This window comes from Misgurnus anguillicaudatus, chromosome 17 (genome assembly GCF_027580225.2).
Source record: "Misgurnus anguillicaudatus chromosome 17, ASM2758022v2, whole genome shotgun sequence".
NCBI lineage: Eukaryota > Metazoa > Chordata > Actinopteri > Cypriniformes > Cobitidae > Misgurnus > Misgurnus anguillicaudatus.
In genome coordinates this window covers 27,758,054-27,776,454 of record NC_073353.2, presented here as the reverse complement: position 1 = coordinate 27,776,454, position 18,401 = coordinate 27,758,054, and the positions used below count along the sequence as shown (strand labels likewise).

Sequence of the window (18,401 nt, the reverse complement as noted above, 5' to 3'; positions counted from 1 at the left end):
GGTAAAATGATTTAAGAGAAACAACTTTAATAGGTTGTGAACTGTGTGCTGATCTAAAGGTAATACTGCATGTTAAATATGCTGATTTTAAGTTGTTTGTTTGTTATCCCACAATGAATAGCAGCTCATAAAACTAGGCCTATTTAAAATCATAGTCAGCACTGTTTCTTTTATTTTGCCACTTGAACACCAGCAATACTAGAGGCAATGTTAAGTTTCCCTTCTGCCATAAAACTTTGCTTTATACTAAAGCTTTTAAATCACATGACATAGCCTATAGATTTTAAGCAGGGTTAATCTGGCAACCAAATGTTAATTGTTACAGGATGTGTCTGGAGCAGATGGAGAACGTCTGCTTCATAGTCCTGAAGTTTGAAACTACAATAATATACTTGCATACATTTTAGATATAACGAATGTATCATAATTATCTCTATATTGAAAACTTGATCGCTAATCAATAAAAATGCCATCATGTTCACGTTTATTACATGCGGGCATGAGTGACACCTGGTGGCTTGTGTCAGACGTCACTTGGTTGTACTAGTCGCCTAATTGTTTAATTTCCTTTTTATTTTCTGATAATCTGTCCTTATTCAATTGTATAATTATCTTATCTGACTCTTATACGTATTTAAATGTGAATGCATTGTTTCTATAATTACAAGGCGTCTCTTGTAACAAGGAAAAGTGTTGAATGAAAAAAAAATGTGTCTGTGCTGTAACCTATTGGTCACATGTGTTACTGCATAAAAAGCAAACGCTTTTATTGAACGCGTTACAATCACATTTAAATAAATAACATGCCATCCAAATATATACAAACACATTACCAAACAGATGCAGGGTTTTTATTTGCGTATATTAAAGGACACCAGTGGTGATCCATCAGAGCCCAAGCAAAAAATATAACATATTTAAAGTAAAAAAAATGGTTGTTAAAATAAATTATTTAAAAAAAAAAAAAATTAATTATTATAAATTAATTTGCTCAGTTTTATATCACATTAATACATACTGTAAGCCTATTACCAAACAGACGAGAAAATGTAACAGTTAGTCACAGAAACACCAGAGGAGTACCATGAAATAATAAAGTTTTCTCCCATAAGTAAACTGAAGAACCATACTTATGTTAGAATAACCATCGCGTTTTGATTCCCTTTTAAGTACAAATGCAAAATAAATATAATTTTGATAAATTTACCTCATTGCGTTCAACCAATCAGAATTGACCATTTAAGCCAATTAGCTTTCAGTATTACAATAGTGGTTCATCGCGCACACGCAGAGAGATACTTTACCTCTTTTCGATCAAAATATTGATACAATTTAGATTATTCAAGAGATCTTACGAAATATTGAACAACAATGATGTCTATAAATGTGTCACAATGAAGGATGGAGTTCATTTACCCAAAGGTACAGTATGAATGGGCCTCTCTATTTATAAATGTAAGCACTTTTTGTTTTCCGTTTGTTACAAGTGTTGGGTTGATGATGGGAAAGATTACAACGCGTAGATATCAACCTAAACTTCCGTCAGTCAGTGGGTATTTTAAAAGATACTTAGGAATCTCATTGGTTTAATATATTATGATGAAGTCTACCAAAGAACATTACTGCTTACGGTCATGATACTTATTTAGCAGATAAACATGGCGACATAAAGCTCACAAAAACAGAAAAAAGCAAGTTTCCTAATTAACTTGTAAAACACCTTTGCAAATCTACTGCGACGGCAAAACTTACCTGTAGATGTCACTGTTGCTTGGTTTTCACACTTTTTCCAGTGTGTGATGCCTGTTCAATTCAGTTTATACTGTACTTGGCCTTAAATGCCTGAAATTGAAAGTGACATGCCTACATGAAATATAGATGTAAATAAAAAGTCACAGTTGATTTTTAGTAATTATCATACAAATTATTTAACAAATTATTATACAACAGAGTTTATAGTACTACTTAGTGACCAAGCCTTCACTGCCTTATGCAAATATCTGTATAAATTAATAAATGTAATAATGCATTTAGGTTGTGTAAAAAGTTCAAGTGTTAAAAACATTCACATATGTTCATTCATGACATGTGTTGTTTTCCCTGCTAAAAAAAGAATAGACACCACAGAAATTCTATTGGTTTTATTGGGAATTTTATTGGAATATGGCCCAAAACACACTACAGTGTATTGGTCTTTGTTGGTCTCTAATGGTATGTATTGGTTCTATGTATTGGTTCTAATGGAATATGGCCCAAAACACACTATATAGTGTATAGTGGTTTTAATGGTAAAAGCTAATGGTTCCTATTGGTATTTTAATGGAAACCATTAGAATTTTCTGTAATGGTTTTATTGTTTTTTTCAGCAGGGTTGGCAGGCTGTTTCCGACGTAAATGCGTGACATGCAATTCTGGCTGCTCAACTCGGATGTCCGATCTCCTCAGGTGCGCATAGTGCATATACACAACCTCTCCGACTGTTTTCATAACTAACACGTGACTTTGTGGTGATGAAGTTAATGCTATGCTTTTGAACACCCCACCTCTCATCTTTTTAATGGTCTTCACAAACCGCAAATTATCTCTTCCCTGTTCAAACTTGTCTGGTCTTACGGCGCTCCACCTCACCATCTTGCTATTCAGGTGAGGGTTGGTGAGAAAGTTTTAGGCTGTAATCTTCTGCATAGTTGACTTGAGAACAAAAGCATTTGTAGAAGATGGGGTTTATAGTTTATGTTGAACTCAAATGTATTGTAATTACTAAATGACCAGATGGTGGCGACATTGCATACTGAATGATTTGCGACCACTGAATGCTTGTTGCAATTATAGTCAAGTGCATGGTGAGGTCAGTTCGTGTGCATTTTGAGAAGCCTACTGAATTTTTAAATAATGATTCAGTCATTATAAAGACTGTTTGTTGCAGATTTAATAGATTCTCGCTTTATCTTATTACTAATTGTTTATTTACACAAGTAAAACAACCTTTGCAGTTTAACCAATTAAAGGCACCTGAGCCTTAAGCAATTTGATAACACCTCCCAGCATTTAAATGGTTGCTGCACATTTACATATGACCTCTCACTTGCTTAAAAAAATATTTTCATTGTGTTCATATTTTTCCTCCAACGCTGCCCACACACCTCCAGTGTGCCGCAGTGCATAACCAGCATGCCTGAAGCTTGCAATCCGCCGTGTTTTCTCAGACTCTTATTGTGGTGTAAACAGGACATGTCGATTCACATCCCCAGTTATCTCGTTTTTCTCCCCAAACCCATGCATTCCTTGGCGTTTCCTTCAAAGATGAACATAAGGGTCAAGTAAAAGCACTTAGAAGCAGGCATAGTGGTGATCTGGGGGAGCCAGAATGGGTCGGTCTGTCTTCCATCAGCCATGTTTAGCAGATCATTCCCAGGTTTGTCTGGCTGGAGACTCCAGAGCAGCTTGGTTTGTTTTAAGAGGGAATGCCTTTAGCATACATTGAAAATGTCATGGAGGCTAACTCTGGCACCATGATATCCACCTTCAGTCATTCACAAAAGGGATATGTTCACAACACCTTACCGTGACTTCAATTTAGGGTCACTCGAGATCACACATCACCCTTCTGACTTCTTGTTTTATAGCTATTGCCCATGCCATCAATCATGGTGCACTGATAGGCATTGACAAGACGTTTCCAGACTGCTCAAACAAAGGATTACAGAGGCATTTTAAAAGCTCTCACAGGATGTCAGAGTTCACTTATGGCCCTTTAGAAGTAGAATAACTCTTGTAAGAAACTGGGAAATTCTGCCTCGCTTTAGAAATGCCAAGCGCAAACCTTTTTGATGTTACTTGTTTCTATACGAGTGTCATATGTAGCACATTGAAATAAAAATGTCCTAGAACAAAAATAATGTGTTATGAGCAAGGATGATATTCAGAGTGGATGTCTTCCAAAAGTAGGTGACAATTTATTTATAATAATAATAATAGACATTAGTCAGATTCCTTTTTGTAAGCGTCAGGAATATAGGTCACCAGCTGCTTTTGCACTTTACTCATGATATTTTGGGTTTACTTCTCACTGCGTCACACGATATAAGCGCCCATCAAACAGATTCAATCAGGTCATACATGCATTGGGTAAGTCTTGGTCCACCATTTATCCAATGAATGAAACCAATTAGGGGTTGTATATCATGCTACAAAGTCAGCATCAGGTTGTTACAGTGGTAGGTGGGAGGTTTCCCCTTAACCTTTTAAATCTTTATCTTGATCAGATTTCCTTTTGGCTGGGGTGTTGTCGTGGGTGGTGGTATGCTGTGGAGCTATTGAAATTCCAAAGCTGATTTCACATGTTTTACATTGCCCTTCTGACTCACTTTGGGTCTGCAACAGGGCTGTCAGACGTGGATGTGGAGCAGGTGATAAAGATGGGCAAATTCTTATTGGCTCACCATAACCGAACCTCAACTGCCCACCGTAAAGATTGAGAAACGAAGGCGGGGTGGCTGGTGCACGGTTCTGTCCGAGTCGGTTCCCATGTCTTCTTCAGAATTTAATGGGCTGAGACAGTGGGAATCTGACAACTTTTGTTTAATTTATGAGAAGATGGGCCTGTTTTTGTAGTTTCTCCCCAGGTCACATACCAGAGATTGTGTGCGAGTGTGTGTGTGTGTTTGTGCATGCATAGAATGGTTTCACATTACCATTGCTTAGCAATGGTGTCAGTGTTGTTAAGCTAGCTTGGTTCTTTCGGATTGTGTTATCTGCAGTACCTATCCAGGGGTTTGTGTTTAGCAAAGATGATATCTTACAAAGAAATTGCATGGTGTGCTGGAATTTAGCTGGAATCTTGCTTTGCTTACTCATGCCTCGTGACTTTGATGTCAAGGGTCAGATCGAGCCTATGTACTAGTCCTCATCATGTGTTTGAACTTAATTCATGGTTGATCTGTACTACCCTAGCTACTGTACTGTATAGATAATATAGAAAAAGACAGATAACCAAAAAATGAATTAGAGTCATGCTCTTTCGTATACAGTGTGACATTATTAGACAAAGAACGCTCTCATCGTCTTAAGTTATAAAGCATCTGCTCTAAGAAAAGTGTATGGGCCGTGACAGTCTGTGTGATTATAATATATTATGTGCTAATGGATTCGTTTTGGTGCAATTACTGATCCATACTTGTGATTCAGAAAATCTGAGTCATAGAAACAGTGGTATATAAGAGTGATTAAATGACGGACAGAAAGAGAGCAAGACCGAGGGTGGTAGGAAGAAAATTAAACGTAACTACCTTAACACCACTTAATCTCATTTGCATAGCTTCTTCTCTTGCTAATTTCAACCTGTGGGATGACAGAGTCTCTCCGATGTGTCACCCAGGAATGTCCAATCCTTTAAAAGAAGAGAATGCAGCGCTAATGTATTACCAATTACACAAGTAGCATTTCCTGTGTTCCTTTGAGATTTTTTTCAACCTCAAAGTGCCAATCAAGGCTGGAATGCTAGAACATGATTCTTATTTGCTAAGGGTCAGCGCACCATTGCCCCTACATTCTAAAGGCCCATTGTTCCCAAGAGCCCGGAGACTCCATAACCCTCGGCCCCTGCTCTCTTACCCCAGAGCCCCTACATCAAGGGCCTGCGCTGTTTACACAGCATCCGCTCACAGAGTGACCTTCCACGTAAGGGATTAAATAAGGTACGGGCCCTTGCGGCAAAGGACAGAGGGGTTCAATCACTGCCACGGATAGTTAGGCTGAGCGAGAGAATGGGAAGGAAATAAAGGAGGCGACTTGGGTCTGTAAGGTTTTTGTGCAGTGAACAATGGTGAGATTGAGTCTCGGAGCTCTTGATGGTTTCTTGATGAACTCCACATAGAGACATAGTACATGTAAAATAGTGAACGCATTTTTGATATTTTTATGTGCTGCATACACAGAATGACATTTTCATTTTATGCAAAGAGCAGGAGTGCTGTTATGCTAAATGTCAAGGTTGTGTTTGAGTATTTTAATTCAAGACAAAATTATTACTATTATTCTTCATCATACAACAATATTAAATCAAGTAATATGTTAATGTTAGTACAATAATAGTAGAATTGCGTTGCGTGATTTCACAGTAAGAGATGTGAGCCACCTGTACATGGAGTTAATAATGAACGTCTTCAGAGTCAAGCAAAAGGGCACGATGGGAAATGAACCCTCTCTGTGCAATCAATGGCTAATGAATGAAAACATGATCATTTTGAGCACCGCAGATGCAAGGACTCGCTTACTAGAACGGATTGAACCAAATCCGACCCATTACGCTGCTCGTGCCGTGAATTAATGCGTTCCATCTCTTCCCATCCGACATCCCTTTCTATTTCACCTGGTAAGGAGCAGGACATTTTGGCATTATTTTCAGCACATTATTTTCCAAACTTCTATTTATTTCTTCTCTCTGTAAAAGATCTTTCATGTGGATGACAGCATGTCTGTGAGGTTGCGCGTCACCTTGAGCATGTGGCAAAAAAATAAGAGCTGCTGATGCTGACCATCTCCTTCAGTCGTGCCTTTAGGAGAGGTTCCTGACATCTCCACACTCACATAGAGCCAGACAATGTGCATTTTTAGCATGAAGGGTATTTTATTTGCTTGCTTTATTGACTGCTTAGAAGCTCAAATTCAGAATGATTTTGGTTTCCATTGCATTCGGTAGATTTCTTCTTAGGGATGTTTTTAACCATAAACTAATGTTTATACCTGTTCATTACGTGACAACGCCTAGTCTTCTCCATACGCTAATCTGTGGTAATGGTGATGCCATGCACATGTGTTGATTTATTCTATAGACGGTTTCAGTAGTAACAACATAAACAAATGGCTTTCGTCGAACAAACGTAACTTTCCACAAACTCGGCAAAGAATCCATAACAACAAAGTCCTTTTAAAGTAGTTTAGTTTTGATAAAAAAATAAGCAAGTAGATTACCTTAGTTCAATTCATAGTTAAAGCATATCAAAAACTTTCACTTAGCTAACGTTACTGTGTAAAATGTGTACTATATAATGTATATAATCTTAATTGGCTGCCAAACCTCGTATTAGATAGCGGTAATCCATGATCGCCGTCTTCCGTCATCTTTAGGAAACCAAAACATTTGTTATTTTCGACAAGGTATTTGTTTCAGTTTAGCAACTAGTCAGACCATTAAACAAACAGAAATTAGAAGTTCCATGCAGACACGTAATCCCGTCACTGCTAGGGCTGTCACAATTATTAAATAATCATCTCATTGTGATTGTTTGACCTCATCGCAATGATTTCAGATCACCGCAATGATTGCACATCTCTCTAAAAACACAAGGGGGAGCTGCAGCGCCTGTATAAAGGAGACAGTATCAGATTACTTTTAAATATGTGTTATGTGTATTAAAACTTACTGCCAGATAAACCTTGCAAAATTTTTGATTAAATAATCACAACAATGGGTGAAACTTATTTCATGAACAGACAAAAAATGTATGAGAATTAAATGTCAAAGCAATAAAACAAACATTTAATCGTCATAATTGTCGCAATTTATTAGGCAAATAACCGTAAGCCAAAATTCATAACCGTGACAGCCCTAGTCACCGCCCTAGTCACCGATGAAATGGCCTATAGGTATATGCGAGTATATCACATACTGTACCTACAACAATGGCAGCCTACTGCTCAAATACTGCATTTATTAATGCCTCTCTAACAAAGTTTGCTAAATTTTGGCGCTAGTAGTCCAGTGGTTCTCAAACTGGGGGCCCTGAGATGGTGCCAGGGAGGCCCCAATTTAATTACATTTTATAAAATACATTAATGGCGGGGTGCATGATTTTTGAAAAACACTTTGGAAAAGGGAGTCGGGCTGTGTACCAAAAAACACTTGTAGCCAACCAGTAGTAAGGGGCGTGTCTACTAACCGACATTGTTGGCTGGGTTGCGTATGTGTGGGGCGGGTCTATCAAAAGAAGGTCCAGATTCTATTTGGGTAAGGGCGTGTTTGTTTAGGTGATTTCAAATGTCAAAATTGACTTTCAGAAATCATGCACCTTGCCTTTTAATTTATCATTAAAGGTGCAGTGTGTAAATTTTAGCGGCATCTAGTGGTGAGGTTGCGAATTGCAACCAACGGCTTAGTCCACTGCTCACCCCTTGCTTTGATACCCATAGAGAAGCTACGGTAGCCCCCACCGGACAAACATGTCATCGACTGAGACTTGGTAAAAAAATGTGTCCGCACAAAATGGCGACTTCCATGTAAGGGGACATTCGTGTATGCAGATAAAAAGGTCTCGTTCTAAGGTAATAAACACATAACAGTCTATTATTAAAGGTCTTTATACACCCCTGATAATATAGTTTTGTATATTATTTGGCATTTTTGCCAAGAGATCCTTCTAAAAATTAAACACTGCGCATTTTATTCTGCGTAATTAAACCTAAGAAAATTGTTTTGGAGTGTTTTATATCATAAATTTTCTTTGGGGGGGCCATAAAGGGATGCACCATACACTAGGGGGGCCCACACCGAAACAGTGGTCTAGTCCAGTGATTCTCAATACTAGAATGTTTTAGACGTTTCCTTAATTTACACATACCTGATTTAACTCATTAGCTTGTTAGGGAGACATTCTGGAAGGAGGTTGATGAGGTGGTTCAGGTGTTTTAAATAAGGAGACATCTAAAACTTTCTGGGAGGGGGTCATCGAGGACCAGGGTTGAGAAACACTGGAGTCTATAGTCCAGGATCTCTTTTAGTAATGAGCCTACCTCATCTTCTGTCTTAAAACTGCTTGATGCTTTCACCATCTTAACTGTTTGTATTTATGTCTCTGTAGAAGAATGCATATATATGCGCAGGTGTGTAGTGCTTCTTTACCAGGTAACATCGACCTCTACTGGCCTGGCATACGTAATACAGCAAATTTAGTCGTCTTCATTGATCCAAGTAAATGTGTTTCTTTTTGAATGCATTGTCATGTGTAGGTTACATTTTTCGAAAGAGAAAAGGTAAACGTTTCCCTTTTTTTACTACATTGTTGTTGTGTGAACATAGCTCTAGCTTCTGTTTAATATGGCCATTGCTAAGAATGTATCAATTCCAAATAAGCAAAATCCTTTGATTTAGTATTGCAGTTTTTTTTTACCTCATGCTAATGTATCCTAACGGCAGCTCTTCAAAACCATAACACCAGCATGAACGAACACACACATGCTCCACGTGCTCCAAAATGTCTTATATGCAAGTTCATACAAATTCAGCAGATAATGAACTAAAGCACAGGATTAGATTGAGTGCCTGGGCAGTGTGTGAATCCTGAATGTTTTGACCTTTGACTCATTGCTCAAATGCAGAAACCAGATTAAGACAAGGGGGTCAGCACTGTTTGCTCTCTCCAAACTGCCGTCTTCGCCACTATGACAGGCATGCCAAGAATTCCACAGATCACTGTGTGTGCCGATATGGCTCAAAGGTATGCAGTCGCATTAACAGAAACCTGACCTACCTGACTGATCGAAACTACACCCACGCGTTATTAAGCTTACAATGCCTGTGTGGGAAACAATGAAACGGTCTCGGGAGCTAATTCCTTCCCAGATTCGGGACAGAGATGGGCAGGTTTGAATGCACCGAGGTGCATGTGTAGAGAAATGCCAAGGTCCTTCTCTTCATTCTGTCTTCTGTGGTTGCCAGGATATGCTTAGATTTCTTTTGTATATATATTTCTTTTCAGACCGCACTGGCAAACCGCTTTAGATGATGTCTTATTTGTTCCTTTTTCAAAATACTCCATGTTTACGATGTACTGTATGTTCAGCACCTTGAGTTTGGTTAATGCGAACAGCTGACAAAATTTAACAAGGCATCTTCTGTACATTCTTCTGGTGCCTTACGGTAAAGGTGGTTCATATATTTTCCTTGTCTTTTCTTGACATTCAAGCCAACTTCCACAGGGAATACATGCACATGTTTCCATATCCTTGACTTTTTTGGAATGTAACGGAATGTTACATTTTGTCTAGTGCTTTTTGTAGGCCTATGCATTGTCCTAGTATAATAAAAAAGTAATATAATAACAATTTGTATCAACTAATACACATCAGTGTATTATTTTTACATCCAGAAATACATTTCTATTCAAATAAACATACATTTCACCCTGAGGCCTAAATGAAACCGATTTGTTTCCCAGTCCTAGTGGAAGTGCATTCCTGAGGGTTTGGTTCTTGTTTTGTGGTTCTTGTTTTATCCTCCCTGCCTGGCCCAACCCAGCTGTGGGAACAGGGGTGTGGGGCGTAACTTCGTGCCCAGTCCTCTCACACGCTTAAACAAGCACATGCACATACAGTACACATCCATACATTTGCATTATACAGCATTCACTCTCTTACAGCTCCATTAGGCCATCGCCACAAAAAGTGACTACTGCACCTACAGTATACACATTTTCTGTCATGCACTATTTGTAGTCACATTGCTCAGTGTGCATAAATGAAGACAAATTACCAAACCTCTGGTGTACTGTGGAGCTTATTCTGGCTAAGAATCATCACTTAGACGGGAAGAGACTGCATGTACTGTAATTTACGACCATAGTTATTTTTGGTTTTTACCATTTAGAGGCAGGTAAATCAAAATAATAGACCATTTCTAGAGTTATAGTCATTCATATATTGGTGCTGCATTATTAATTTTGATTAGTTGCAGAAAACATGCTGAAGAAAAGTGAAATTTTGTTTGTGATCATAAAAGTGTATCATCAGTGTAAAAGTAATAAAGTGATGCCACCAATCATTTCATAGATATAACAAAGCAGAGCAGAATATAAATGTTCAGTATTTTTAAAGATTTTTTTTGTTTGCTTGCCATTTAATCTTTAAAAAATGTAATGTCATAAACCTCACAAATTTGAGCAAATTCAGAAAAAGTTTCACCCCAAAGGGTTAAGGTTTCTCTCTTTGCGTAGTTCAGTCCCTTCTGGTAGGAGTAGCTTTTTCAATTGATACACTGTAAAAAATTATATAAAATCCAAATATATTTTGTGGTTACTTTAACTTGAAAGGGCACCTGTGGTGCGATTCACGTTTTTACATTTGCTTTGGTGTATAAGTGTGTATTAGTACATGTTAACGATATGCAAAAGGTACATACCCCAAAGTTAACGATGACGCGAGTTATCGTCTCCAACGTAAATCTCTTTTCTTGGACTACAACAAACACACGGACTGTAAGCGACAGTTTACTTCTGGGATTGGTGATGTAGTAAAGACTGATATTAGCAGAATTCCTGCTGCTTCGGACTCGGCCCGTAAGTTAACTCCTGTTAGCATTGCATTGTGAGCGAATCTTGCAAACATAGTAAGGAGCGTCACTTTTCCGGCTGACGCCAGAAGTATTCAGGCCAATCACAACGTACAGATTATCTGGCCAATCAGAGACACAGCGCTTTTCAAATCGATGAGTTTTGTACAAATTTTGTGCGTTTCAGGAAGTGAGTGAAATCTGGAATCTGGTATGTAGAAATAATGGGCCCTATTTTAACAATCTAAACTTGTTGTCTAAAGCGCATGGCGCATTGTCTAAATGGGCGTGTCCGATGCCACTTTTGCCAATTTAACGACAGGAAAAATGGTTTGTGCACCGAGCGCACGGTCGAAAAGGGTTGTTAATATTCTCCTAATGAATAATGAGTGTTTTGGGCGTAACGTGCAATAAACCAATGAGAGTCTCATCCCCTTTAAAAGCCAGTTGCGCTGGTGCTATGTCTAATCACTATTTAGATGACGAACTTTGTAAACTGAAAAACTAGGCGGAGGAAAATGTAGTAAAAATAGCAGGCTTTTAATTGCTGTAAATGTATTGATATCCTACATAATCATTGTAATCTCATAAAATAATTTGGAAGAAAAGGTTTGTACTCTAAAAATACAAACAAGAGAGAAATTTTTTACAAACTTACTGATAGCCAAAGTGTTTCAGCACTTGGACAGCGCCATTAAAATGCATTACTTAAAAATGTTTCTCATTTCACCATATCCACTGGTACAGAGTCATCATATACAATAAATCTGTAGGGTATAATTTAAAAAATATTTTAAAATAGATGCATTTGTTTAAAAAAAAGCATTTATTTACTTACCAGGCTACAGATGAAGCAGCTCTTTGCGCCTTCTAACGTCTCATAATCGGTACTCATTTATGTCCAAGAGACTCAATAATAATCTTTTACATTTCAATCCTTTAATCTTTCATATAAAAAAGCGGTTTTGTGCTGCTGCGCATTCATGCGTGTGATAAACAAACCCGCATTGTCGTCCCGTTTATAGGCGCATATTACTAACGCGCTCTTTAAATAACAAAAAAACATGCTGCGCCATTGACTTTAGACTTTAGACCAGGTTTTTGTTGGTCATGGCGAAGTCTATTTTAGTTGCCTCAAAATAGCAACCCGCCAACAATGCACCTGATCACACCTCGTTTTCAGACCAGAACGCCCATTGGCGCAAAATTGGGTGCAAATGCATTTTCTATTTAAACAAGTTGGCGCTTAATGTGAAAATTATAATTGCGCCAGGTTGAAACTAGCAAAAGACAATTGCATTGCGCCGGGTGTTTGATAGAGCCCAATGTGTTTTTTGAACCATAAACCATGCAAACACATTGTATTACACCAAATACACAAAATAACATTGTTTTTACCAATGAAATAGGTGTACTTTACAAATTAAATTAAACAATTTCATCTTGTTTTTACAAGTTATGTCAACTTATCACAGGTCAAGACTTACCAAATGGTATATTGTTAAAATCATTATATTATACATCTTTCAAGTATTTCAAGTATTTCCCCCTTTCTCCTTCTTTTGGTGTGCTCTTTGAAAAATCTCATATGGACTTCGATATAAATTTTTTTTCACTGTCTGATGTATTTGAAGTCACACATTTTGATGATCTGGATTCACTAGTACTGTGTTTCTTTAGGTGTAATAGACCCCTTGGTGCACACTAACACCTGGAAGATGCATAGAAGTCAGCCAGTGAGATTGGATGAGCAGATTACATTTTAAGGTAGCTCTTTCCATTTTTGTGTGCAGTATGCATCAGCCGTGAACCGTTGCCGGTCTGCAGGTGTGCCATCTTGAGTCCGACATATCTACGTGATGATTTCCGTCAGCTTGTCTCACCCACGTGTGGGAGCTAAACTCAGACTCTGCGACTGCATCTTGCAACAGGCATCAGCCGGTACAGCTGCATAATCCAGAGAAGTGCTGCATGTAAATCTCAGCCAGTCCTCATTAACCTGGCGTATCCTCAACTCAGACCTGTGCGGATGACATGCTTTGAGAAGTCAGGAGTGTGTGCTCATTAGTGAAGCCCACACATGCTGCCTACCTGGGGTCAAGAGCTTTTACTGTAGCCACCCTCACGGTTCTCTGGGATGATTGATGCCTGTTAAGGTATCACATAAAGAGCTCCACTTTAGGTATGATGAGTGGGACAGATGAGAGTAGATGAGCGCCGCAGTTTCCAAGAAACATTTTTGAAGTAGCGTAATTTACATGTCTATTAAAACTAAAGCTGCAGTCCGAAACTTTCCCTCTCTATCGCCGTCTTTGGTTAAAAAACATTAAATTGCAGCTATTTGCAGAGTAATTTTTTTATGGATCTTTCATTATACGGTACATTGACATGATGGCGCTACAAACACGTCATCTGCAGCAGCAAACACTTGCGACATACAGTATTAGCTGGTCTCCTCCTTTATTCTGTTTATGGACATGATGTAACTCAAAGTTCTAATTTAAGTTTAAATATAAATCATTATTATGAGCTTTCTGTTTCGAATCGTGGTAAGAGAAGTAGAAGTGGGGAATAATATGGAAAAAAACTTCAATATTATGAAATCAATCGAATAAACATGAGCGCATGCTAGTGATCTTTTATCGTGTTGGTTTGAACTATACTTTGCGCTGTTGGCATTTTCTTTGTTTTGGCTTTATGCAGTGTTTTTTTCTGTGGGGTCAATGACATTTTGTGCCCTTTCCAGTTTACAGTCTGATTATGTCACATCAGCTTGTGAAAGCCCACTGATGTCAGCTGCGCAGTAACAAAACAGCTTGCTTCTCTGAATCCTTTCACCGTCTGTTTGAACATAACATTGTTGCTAGGCGCTTGTTATCTTGTTCTCTTTGATCTTTTTTGTTATCTGTAAAATCGTGGTTAAACAAATAAAATAAAGAAATATATTTTTGTTATTGTAACTGTAAAAAACTTTAAGCTACTCAAAGGAATAGTTTACATAAAATAAAATGATCAAAATTGACTCACAAATAACCGTGAGTTTTTCACATTATTAATTGTTTTTGCGTATACACCTATTGTTTCCTTTAGAAAGCATTTATTAACTCATTGGAGACATTTGGATTACATCTATGATGTTGTTTGTGATGGATGTATGTTTTTGTTGGAGATATACATGTAAAGTGTGTTTTATAAAACATCTTTTTCTCCTTTTTCTTCTTTTTAGCTGATAAAAGAAGTCATACATCTGAGATGGCATGAGGGTGAGTAAATTAAATTTTTTAATTATAGGCTCTCTAAGCGAATTCACGCGTGTTAGACCATAAAACATTTTTTGCTACATACAGTAAACATCTCCTCACTATCTTCTTGCTGCCTGTCCGCTGATCAAGCTGTAAAAAAAGCGATCTCTTTAGACAGCCCCGGCTCTACAAACTTCAATATAAACACAGTGGCCAAACCTGCACCACAAAACAAAACAAAGTGTTCCAGCCAATAAACGCCAAGAAGGATTTGGGGGTTGGGTTTGGGCACGTTCATGAAAGCACGGAAGGAAGGGGGAGGAGTTAACTACGCTCAGTTTGTTTGAAAAACACATTTCAAAAATCAACACACCGATTCGCTTAGAGAGCCTTTAACCATGTCACATGTACTCGTAAGCTGAAACACGTCTGTGAAATAAACATGCCCAAACACGGCCCCTTTTGCCCGGGACCATTCACCAAACAAACGTCCATATCCTGATCTGATGCAGAAATGTTATACAGAAAGCACACAGCGAGAGTACAGGCACTACTAGTCTACCCAAGCTCGAGCCAGTCCAGGCTTCTTTACGCAGCAGAGGGCGAGGGTTGCGGCATCTTCCCTGGGCTCCGTTACGCAGCTGAAGCGCAGGCTCCGGCCTACTCTTCGAGCTTCTGCTCCTCCATCTGCCTCAGCTCTTTGCTGTATTGTGGCTCATAAAGGTGCCACAAACAGCCTATTAGAGCATCACGCTTAGCTTAGCATAAAGATGGTGGCTGATCGTTTTTTTTTTTTTTTGTATGTTCGTTTACTGATCTGTAATAGGTCTGTAGCGTGAGTGGGTCAAACCCATAGCCCCCACCTTGGAAAAATTAGGAATGAGTGTTTAAAGTCTTACACCCTCATCAAAGATACAGCACGATTTGTGCAACACTGAAATCTTTATTTCTCCCGTCTCAGGGGAAACTGAGGGAATGATGCACAACCATTCAAAAACATGACTGGGGTTCTGACGATACAAAGCTATTACAAATGCATATCGATGAAGTGTCCCTTTTAAATGCACAATATGTTCTGACTGGTGCCATAAACGACAATTTTGGCTATATGGTTCTTTAAGAGTGTGCATATGGAAATTCATTGCATTATTATGTCAGGATTTCTGTTTGTGTAATTCTTTTACAAATTGGACTTCAGTCAATGAACCTAAAACCAATATACTGTGTATGGTCCACCCATATATGCATTGTGTGCGTAGGTTGACTTGTTTAATATTCAATTACCTTTTATTCCACATTTATGGTCTTCTAACGTATTTCAAAGTAGGCCGACCTGATAAAAAAGGCCTCCTGACACGCAATTTAAGGACAGAGAATGACCTTATCTAAGTTATCATTTCTTTAGTACCCTTGGATACCATTTGATTAGGGGTAGATGAAAAGCTTGCGAAACAATCATTTCCCATTCTCACAAAACGTGGCCTCTGGTTTTATCAGTTTACCGTGACTTGATCAGCTGGGACCCCACCAGCCTTTGCACACCATTGAGTAAAAGGCGTGACGTACACTGTACAGTGCAGAGAGCAGCTTAAACGTCAACGTCATATATTACACAATTACCCCATTAACATAGATGGTCACAGCTGATGTTCAGAAAGAGTTATTACTGACCGTGAACTGGGAATAAAAGCTGCCATTTTGGTCATGATTTATTGTATTTTGCATCTTTCTACTCATTGTGTGGTTTTGAGGCTTTTGTGATGCTGTTTGTGACCTAGGGCTGGGCCGATATCACTTTTTCATGTATGATACAGATGTCGATACCACAACCTTGAGTATCTGTCGATACCGAATACCATCTCTATTGCCCTTTTAATCAATTAAGCTGCAAATAATACATCTGTTAGCCCTACAAAAAGCCTCATGCTTTAGAGCTACTGAATTCCAACGTTTTACTGTGCAACAAATTACTGTGCAAATTCAAGACTCAATGAAACATTGTGCAATACTGCTGCTTCATTTTATTTAAGTGTTTCAAATGGACTCGGTATCAACATTTTTAGCTAGTCAGCACAAAAATTCAAAATTAAATTTAAGGTTTAACTTTGGACAATTTAAAGTGCAACTCTGTGCAAATTCATGTTGCTCAGCAAGTCGCGCTTTACGCCAAGTTGCCATGACAGTTCAGGTCTGTGTTGGTATCAGATCGTATTGTACTCCCCGACTTCTACAATTTTTGATTCAGCCATTTTCGCCAATATTGGACTATGTCGATACCGAATATCGGATCGGCCCACCCCTATTTGTGACCAAAGGTCTGTCAATTCTCTGCCATCCATAGTAACACAAAGTGACAAAGTTTTCCATTACCTGTTTGTTATCTTCTCAAATTAGGTTAGGAAGTCTCTTCACTTACTCATTGACTTATACGACTTCAGTTAGAGAATGCGGTTTTAATTTGCGGAATTTTGTCTTTGATCATTTTATCTAATCACCTATAGAGGATGATCGAATTTTGTGAAGGACTTTTGATAGAGATCAGATTCAGAGCGATCCCCAAAACACATGGAGTTTGAACTGTTTGTCCTAAGGGAATGCTTCTGGGTTTGTTATCCATTTTGTGGATAATAGCAGAAATACGGATTGCCGGAAAAACTTGTCATTGGCAGGGAAGCGTTTTCTCTTAATTGACGAGTTAACTCGTTAATGGCGGGGAAAGAGTTAAATGGCATAGCAATTTTTCAGCGACGTCTTCTAAGTGCACGCAAGAATAATTGGATGATTTTTTTCCCAGTTAAATAAGGTTTATTGAATATATTAAGATATTCACTGAATTGAACGTTTTACCTTTATTCAGAAAGGATAGTGAAGAGTGACTTTGAAGTGGAGATTTTTGCATGTACTTAGAGGGTTTTGGAGCAAAAGACAGTCAAATTTGGTAAATGGCAATGAAATGACTAAAGGCATTTTAATCAAAGGCTGAAACATGCCCATATGGCCTTATTATTTGTACATTTTAAAACACTACATTGCATTACAGAGTCAGTTGTCAAATTGTCCATTAAAACTAGATGAACTTTATTTAAAATAATAAAATTGTAATCAGCACACCATTAGATAATATACCATAAAAAACAACAGACTTTTAAGTACTCGAAACTCAAATAGTCCTACAAATAGTATTTTTAACAGCGCTATTACTAAAATTATTAAATTTTCAGGGCTCCAGACTGCCACCAAAATTTGAGAGTGTGCCACTGAATTTTACATCCAGTCACACATGTGCGACCAGTAAATTTGACTACTTTTGTGACGTGACACTGAATTTGAAACTGCACATTGTACTTTCTGCATCTAGCATTAAAGTATTTATTAGTAATACAGTGGAAATTAGTAGAAATGTGAATATTTGGTAAGCATGTTGATTTACGGTGTGTGCCCCTAAATTTCTGGTTGCGCCCCTAAAATTTTCAGTTTGGGGCCACTGTGCTCCTAGTGAAAAAAGTTAGTCTGGAGCCCTGATTTTTAAACAGAATTACATATTGTATAATAAAGATCATTATAAAACCTTTTACCTCCAGGGTATCAGTTTTGTTTTGATAAATATGCGAGAGGGAAAGAGCAGAGAGACAGTTTGAAGACTGCACGCAGTGCGCGTGGCTCTCTGCTCGTTCCCACAATTATCAAAATAATTTACTGTGATTAATGAGTATTAAGCTAAAAAAATTCCATGCAAGAAAACCCTGTTATTTAATAATGATCATATACAAGAGTGCATCAGTCTTTTTGTACTGCCCTGTCCACAGCTTCAAAGTGCATCTTAACCTTGACGGCGT

General features: G+C 38.1%; 1 long non-coding RNA gene across 1 annotated transcript; it reads left to right on the top strand.

Moving 5' to 3' along the window:
- Window positions 1-1,284: 1,284 nt before the first annotated feature.
- Window positions 1,285-2,448, top strand: LOC129452386 (uncharacterized). Its single transcript, XR_012358208.1, has 2 exons — window positions 1,285-1,422; window positions 2,370-2,448. It is a non-coding gene; the product is annotated as an uncharacterized lncRNA (long non-coding RNA).
- The last annotated feature ends 15,953 nt before the right edge of the window (window positions 2,449-18,401 follow it).